Source organism: Eurosta solidaginis, chromosome 2 (assembly GCF_040869045.1).
Source record: "Eurosta solidaginis isolate ZX-2024a chromosome 2, ASM4086904v1, whole genome shotgun sequence".
In the NCBI taxonomy this organism is placed as follows: domain Eukaryota; kingdom Metazoa; phylum Arthropoda; class Insecta; order Diptera; family Tephritidae; genus Eurosta; species Eurosta solidaginis.
Genome location: NC_090320.1, coordinates 244234350 through 244241446, shown reverse-complemented (window position 1 = coordinate 244241446; position 7097 = coordinate 244234350).

Below are 7097 nucleotides of genomic sequence, written 5' to 3'. Positions count from 1 at the left end.
GGGTATTTTTTCGAATGGACACGACTAACACGAATCCGCCCAAGAGCCGTGGCTGAGTAGTTACGGCAGTAAGATTTCTGGATTAAGGACTGGAAAATTCAATACCTTGGTGCATGGGGAGACAAGTAGCCTAGATCCTGTGTGCTTGTTAAAAAAGGGATTAAAGCTTTTATTCTCTCTAATTTCAGCAATGCTGACGTAACCACGGTCTGCCTCGAGCGAGGAAGTAATGACATGTGGGTGGTCTCAGCGGACATGCCCCATGGGGATGTAGCGGGACCACCACCTGCGATACTGGGCGAAATCACCGCTGAAGCAAGCGGAAACGTGTTGGCGTGATTATCGGTGCCGATGCTAATGCCCATCATAGCACCTGGGGAAGCTCGGATACCAACACTAGAGGTGAGTCTTTTTTTACTTTTATTGTAGATGAGCGACTTTGTATATGCAATAGGGGGGACGTTTATTACACCGGTAAGGGAGGCGGTCCTGGACCTCACCCTGGTTAGTAGAGAACTGGAAGGTCGGATATCTGGCTGGAGGGTTCTCAACGAGCACTCCTCACTGATCACCGATATATTCAGTTCTCGGTGAACGAAGAACGTCCCGGTAAAATATCTTTTAGGAACCCTAAAAGTACTAACTGGGATTTGTATTGTAGGAAGCTGGGAGAGCTATTGCCTGCGGCGCCTACCGTTAGTTCGGACCTGTCCGAATCTGAGATAGACGTTCTTGTGAAAAACTTCACCTCGGCAAGCAATAGCGCCTTTCAGCTGTTCTGCCCATCGAAAACTTACAGGCGGAAGGGCAAGCCGCCCTGGTGGTCGGATTCTCTTGAGGACCTAAGAGCGTCGTCGGCGGCTCTTCAATAGAGCCAGGAGGAGTAAATTACCCTCGGACTGGGAGCTCTATAAGGTGAGTCTGGGGATTTATAAATATGAAATAAGGATAGCCAAGCGAGATGCATGGCGAAGCTTCTGCGAAAGCGTAGAAGGCTGCAATGAATCCGCGAGGCTTAGAAAAATACTCTCTAGGAATCCCGCTCCTCTGGGGTATCTGAGAGATGATGGTGGGGACTGGTCGATGAGTAGCGAGGAGTTCCTAAAGCTTTTACTGGACAATCATTTTCCCGATGTCCCAGTTGCGCAGGAATCTTTGCCTGCATGGTCGGCGGTCGTTGGCCATGCAGAAGTGCCTGCCATTCCAATACGGGAAAGTCAAATAACCAGAGCTATAGGGTCGTTCAAGCCCTATAAGCCTCCGGGCCCGGATTGAATCATTCCTGCGCACCTTCAAAAGTCTTTGGGGATTTCCTGCCGCTGGTTGGTATTTTGTCAAGAGCTAAATTTAAGCCGCAAGTTTAAGTTGGCTGATCACTACAGTGTATTCCATGCGGAAATTGCTGCGATTAAGGATGCGGTGGATGGAATGTTATCCAGTGCTACTACGGTTAGGGAATTTAACACCTACTCTGATAGCCAAGCGGCTATCAACTACAGTGCGAACGAGGGTGGTCTGGGAGTGCCTGAACTCGCTTGCAATTGCATCGAGTTATTTTACAATTAAGATTATCTGGGTCCCGGGCCATAGTGATATCCCGGGTAACTGTGAAGCGGATCTCTTAGCCCGCATCGGTACAACTGAACCGGATGAAGATGGCTGTAGAGATTTCGGGATCCCGCTGCCCACCTGTGGATTGCTCCTCTATAGCTGGGCCTCGAATCAGCTCAGCAAACGTTGGGCGGATACCACGTCTTGCAGGGTAGCAAGATCTTTCTGGCCAAAAGTGGATGGCAGGAGGTCTGCTTAAATAATTGGGTTCACTAAGGCTCACCTATCAATGGTCATTGGGGTTTTGACAGGGCACTGTCCCATGGGTATCCATGCGGTACGTCCCAATATACTGGAAACTCCATCCTGCTGCAGCTGTATGGAGGATGATGAGGTGGAATCACCAAATCACTTTATGCTCGATTGTCCAGCTTTTACCAAAACTAGGCGAAAGTACTTCGGTTGCGACTCTCTTAGATCTCCCGAGGATATATTCAAAGTTGAGATCGGTAGCATTTGGAGCTTTACCGTTGCTACCCAACGATTCTCTAAGTAGCTAGATCTAAGTCGCCGTTATTTTTGGTGTATGTGGTATCACAGAGGACCTTCGTGTTGTCCAAGTGAGCTATCCTTATCAGGGCAGCTACCACCTAACCTATCCTATCCTATCCTAGTGGATGCCTCAACACGTCCTATTTTTGCAAAGGGACAAAAGAAAAGACATTCCTTCTTAACCTACATATTCTAATTAAGAAGAGAATGTTGCAGACCACCCATATTGAATTTTCATTACTCCTTCTTCACTTGGTTGATACGTCTTTAACCCTTAAATATGCTGAAACGTGACTTTATAAGAGATCAGCAGTCTCAAGTGTCCTCGGTACTGCAAAAAAAATGATCTTGGAAGATAAATTTGTTAATTGGCTCTTATCCGTTTAGGAGATGCTGGTCGTTGCGTAATAAGTCACTCCACCTAATCCTGTTTCGCGATAACTGATGCCAACAGGGGGCACCAAGAGAGATCAAAGTCTTCGCCCACCTGCTTTTCCGAACTCAGTGTAAATCTTCCCATAACTTACCCACGCCAGCAAAAGCGCTGTAGCTCTTCGCATCTTAGCTAAACATCATCGTCCAGTTGGAGTATGATAGTTTGTGGATACTGTATTTAATGGCTGAATGGCTAAAGTCTGCCGCGGTGGTGTAGAGCTAGTGTGCTGGCCTATCTATCAAAAATATTTTAGAAAATTCATATAAATGGTAAAAATTGTCCCTCAGCATTACCTTGACACCAAAAGTTCGTCCGCCTTAGCAGATAAAGTTTTGGGTCGGCATAAAACATGTATTTAGTTGAGCCAGGGCGTAGAAAAATAAATACACGATACGTAGCCTTTAAATTGGATGGAAAGCCAGACCTTAATCTCCTCGGATATATATCACACCAAATTATTATTATTAGTAGGTACATACATATGTATCTCTTACGTACACATTGGCACAACAATGAGGATCGTGGCCTGATACTTCTTTTTGCGGGAAAACACAATACAATTCTGAATTGAAAATTCTGGAATGCGGTTGACCGTTGAGATTTCTTTCCCACTAAAAAAAAGTTATTTCTACTAATAAAAAATTCGGTTTTGGATAAAATATCATAATATTAATGTTACAACGCAAAATACCGAGAGAGATGTCAGAAGGCTCGTATTGACCTCGACAACAATAATCCGAAGGCGAAAAATAAAAATTTTAGATTGTTCAAAAGATATTAACGAAAAACCAAAAAATTACGCAGAAGTGCTCCGAAACCGAGTGTGTGATCCATAGTATTTTTGTGCAAAACACCTTTCTGCATTGCCGGCCTTTGGCTGCGCTTTTAAAAAATTACGTTGGGTGGGTCCAACAACGGTTTGGAGACCAAAACTATATCCGCGCAAAACACTTACGTTCCCAATTTTCTTAGTGGGTACCACAAAATCATCAAAATTACAATAACCACATGAAAATTTTCAAAACTTCTTTTTCAAATATCTCTTGACAAACCCAAAATTTTTTACCTTCGCTTTCGGATTCGCATTCCTGGATCCAAAACGCGTCTTCTGATAACCCTCTTGATATTTTTGGACGTGTATTAAGATTGTCATGCTGTCGTATAGAATTACCAAATATATTACAGTTTGTTATATTTCTGTTATGAAAACAAAACCAAAATAAACAGGCAAAGGTGTCTAAGTTCGGGTGTAACCGAATATTATATACTCAGCGTGAGCTTCAATTGCACATTTCATTTCAGATAAATTACTTTTCTACATAACACGTGTCACAGCCCGTCTAAAAAGAAATGTCTCCCCATTTCCTCTTACAATAAAACTTGATAAGTGAAATATCATTGATTCAAAACAATTTTTTGCTAAGTTATGGCTTATTATTCTAGTCTACGACCCTTTTAAAATTGTTTTATGTCTAAGTTGCCGTGGTCTTTAACCGATCTCGTCCATTTTTCTTAGAAATATTTCCTGCTATAGGGAAAATCTGTGTTCCCAATTTTATTACGATCCGTTAATTTTTCTTCGAGTTATGGCTCCCGAAACATAGAAAATTGCTTAGTCATAAAAGGGGCGGTGCCACGCCCATTTTTTAAATTTGAAGCTTTTCCTATTTATTGTTATACCTACATCCACTTGGGAAATGAAATACCATTGATATAAAGCTCTTTTTTGCAAAGATATAGCACATTTTATTAGTCCGCGACCCTTTTAAAAATCTTTTAAATAAAAGTGGGCGTGTCTTTAACCGATCTCGTCCTTTTTCCTAGAAATATTTCCTGCTATAGGGAAAATCTCTATACCCAATTTTATTACCATCCGTTTATTTTTCCTCGAGTTATGGCTCCCGAAACACAGAAACTTTCTTAGTCATAAAAGGGGCGGTGCCACGCCCATTTTTTTAAATTTGAAGTTTTTCCTATTTATCGTTATAAATCCACTTGGGAAATGAAATACCATTGATATAAAGCTCTTTTTTGCAAAGATATAGCTTATTTTATTCGTCCGCGACCCTTTTAAAAATCTTTTAAATAAAAGTGGGCGTGGTCTTTAACCGATCTCGTCCATTTTTCCTACAAATATTTCCTGCTATCGGGAAAATCCGTATACCCAATTTTATTACCATCCGTTTATTTTTCCTCGAGTTATGGCTCCCGAAACACAGAAACTTGCTTAGTCTTAAAAGGGGCGGTGCCACGCCCGTTTTTTTAAATTTGAAGTTTTTCCTATTTACTGTTATAAATCCACTTGGGAAATGAAATGCCATTGATATAAAGCTCTTATTTGCAAAGATATAACTTATTTTATTCGTCCGCGACCCTTTTAAAAATCATTTAAATAAAAGTGGGCGTGGTCTTTAACCGATCTCGTCCATTTTTCCTAGAAATATTTCCCGCTATAGGGAAAATCTGTATACCCAATTTTATTACCATCCGTTTATTTTTCCTCGAGTTATGGCTCCCGAAACACAGAAACTTGCTTAGTCATAAAAGGGGCGGTGCCACGCCCATTTTTTTTAATTTGAAGTTTTTCCTATTTACCGTTATAAATCCACTTGGGAAATGAAATACCATTGATATAAAGCTCTTTTTTGCAAAGATATCGCTTATTTTATTCGTCCGCGACCCTTTTAAAAATCTTTTATATAGTGGCCGTGGTCCTTAACCGATTTCGTTCGTTTCAAAGCATTCCTTATAGTGAAGGCAACCTCTCTGCCGAATTTTGTTACGACAGGTTTAACGATTTTTGATTTATGATTAATAATATTTGTAAAATTGAATTTATCACAAGTGGGTGGTGCCACGCCCATTTTAAGAAGATTTTTCAAATCTTTATCAAGGGTCTCAATATGAGTCCAGATGTCAAATTTGAACATTCTAGGTGTATTATTTACAAAATTATCAGGTTTTTTGTTTTCCAAAATTTTATATATATAAAAAGTGGGCGTGGTTATCATCCGATTTCGCTCATTTTCAATACCAATCTATTCTGGGTCCAGATAAGCGAGTGTACCAAATTTGGTGAAGATATCGCAATATTTGCTCAAGTTATCGTGCTAACGGACGGACGGACGGACGGACATGGCTCAATCAAATTTTTTTTCGATCCTGATGATTTTGATATATGGAAGTATATATCAATCTCGATTCCTTTATACCTGTACAACCAACCGTTATCCAATCAAAGTTAATATTGTCACGGATATTAGCATCACTAAGTTATCCCATCACTAAGGCGATGCTAAGGCCATGCCAAGCAGTATTTACGTTAATAATCAGATCAAGTATACACATATATAAGGCAGCCCAGAGAGATGTCACACACAGATGCATTTAATTATACGCCTATGTGCGCGCGAGAGACTGTAAACTACAAACATTCACATCAATAATTCAATCTTTATGTATCTACATAAACGAATAAATAATTGCGTCTACACATATGTACCATGTACGAATACGAGCAGCGGAGAGTCAATGCGCAAACACATGCATATATCTGAGAAGTTTGAGAGCTACTGGACTAGTAGATTCTGGAAGCGCCTAAAAGATGTATAAAATTGTGCAATTTTAGTTATAGCTGAGAAGTTTGAGAGCTCATGGACAATGCTAGTACATTCTGGAAAAAATGCGAACGAGGAAACAAAAGGGTATAAAAGGCAACAGATGAAGAGGCGCTGTAATTCAGTTTGAGTTGAGCAATCAATCAGAAAAAAAAAACACGGCTATTGTAAAGGTCTACAAACAAAGTAGGATATGTAGCAGCACGCACATACACACCCACGCTCACCTGATAAAATGCTTGTTCTTGTTCGTTTTTTTTGTGGATGCTATTTGGCACTGTTGTACTTCTTAGGTCCAAAAAAGTGTAGTAGCTGCTAATGAAAACTGTGTAAAATTTTTATTGTTATATTACAAAGAAATATCCTTATTTACTTTTAAACGAGCACTTAATTACATCTCCCTTTAAAATCCATATATTTTGGACAATTTTAATTAACAAATTGTGATACTTTATTACCGGGGACGATTGCTAAAACAGGACCAAAACCATCGGGGGAGGTATTAATAGATGCGTTTTTGCCTCGCTTCCAATAATTCGAATACTTTTTTCCTTTGGACTATTTATAACAGGACAAAACGCGTCTTCTCATTTCTCTTTCCAAAAAAACTTTGCACCCGTGTTTGTATTCTTAATGCTGGACGTCCTCAGATACCCCAATTCAGGACTTTTGTATAATTTTCTGTAGGACCCATATAGGTGCACTACATTTTCATATTTTCGAAGTGTCAAACTGCAGTATGTTAGAAAGAGAAAGGAACTGTCTCCTTCTCATACATATAATACTTGTAAACCTGTACTATGGTAGCAATATCTTAGTATTACATATCTGACTGCTGAGCGGAACATCGCCCTATCTCGGCTGAAAGCCCCATTACAGAATTTTTTGTATAAATGCCCCAGCTCACGTCAAAACATTTTAAATTTATGCAGAGGTAGCGC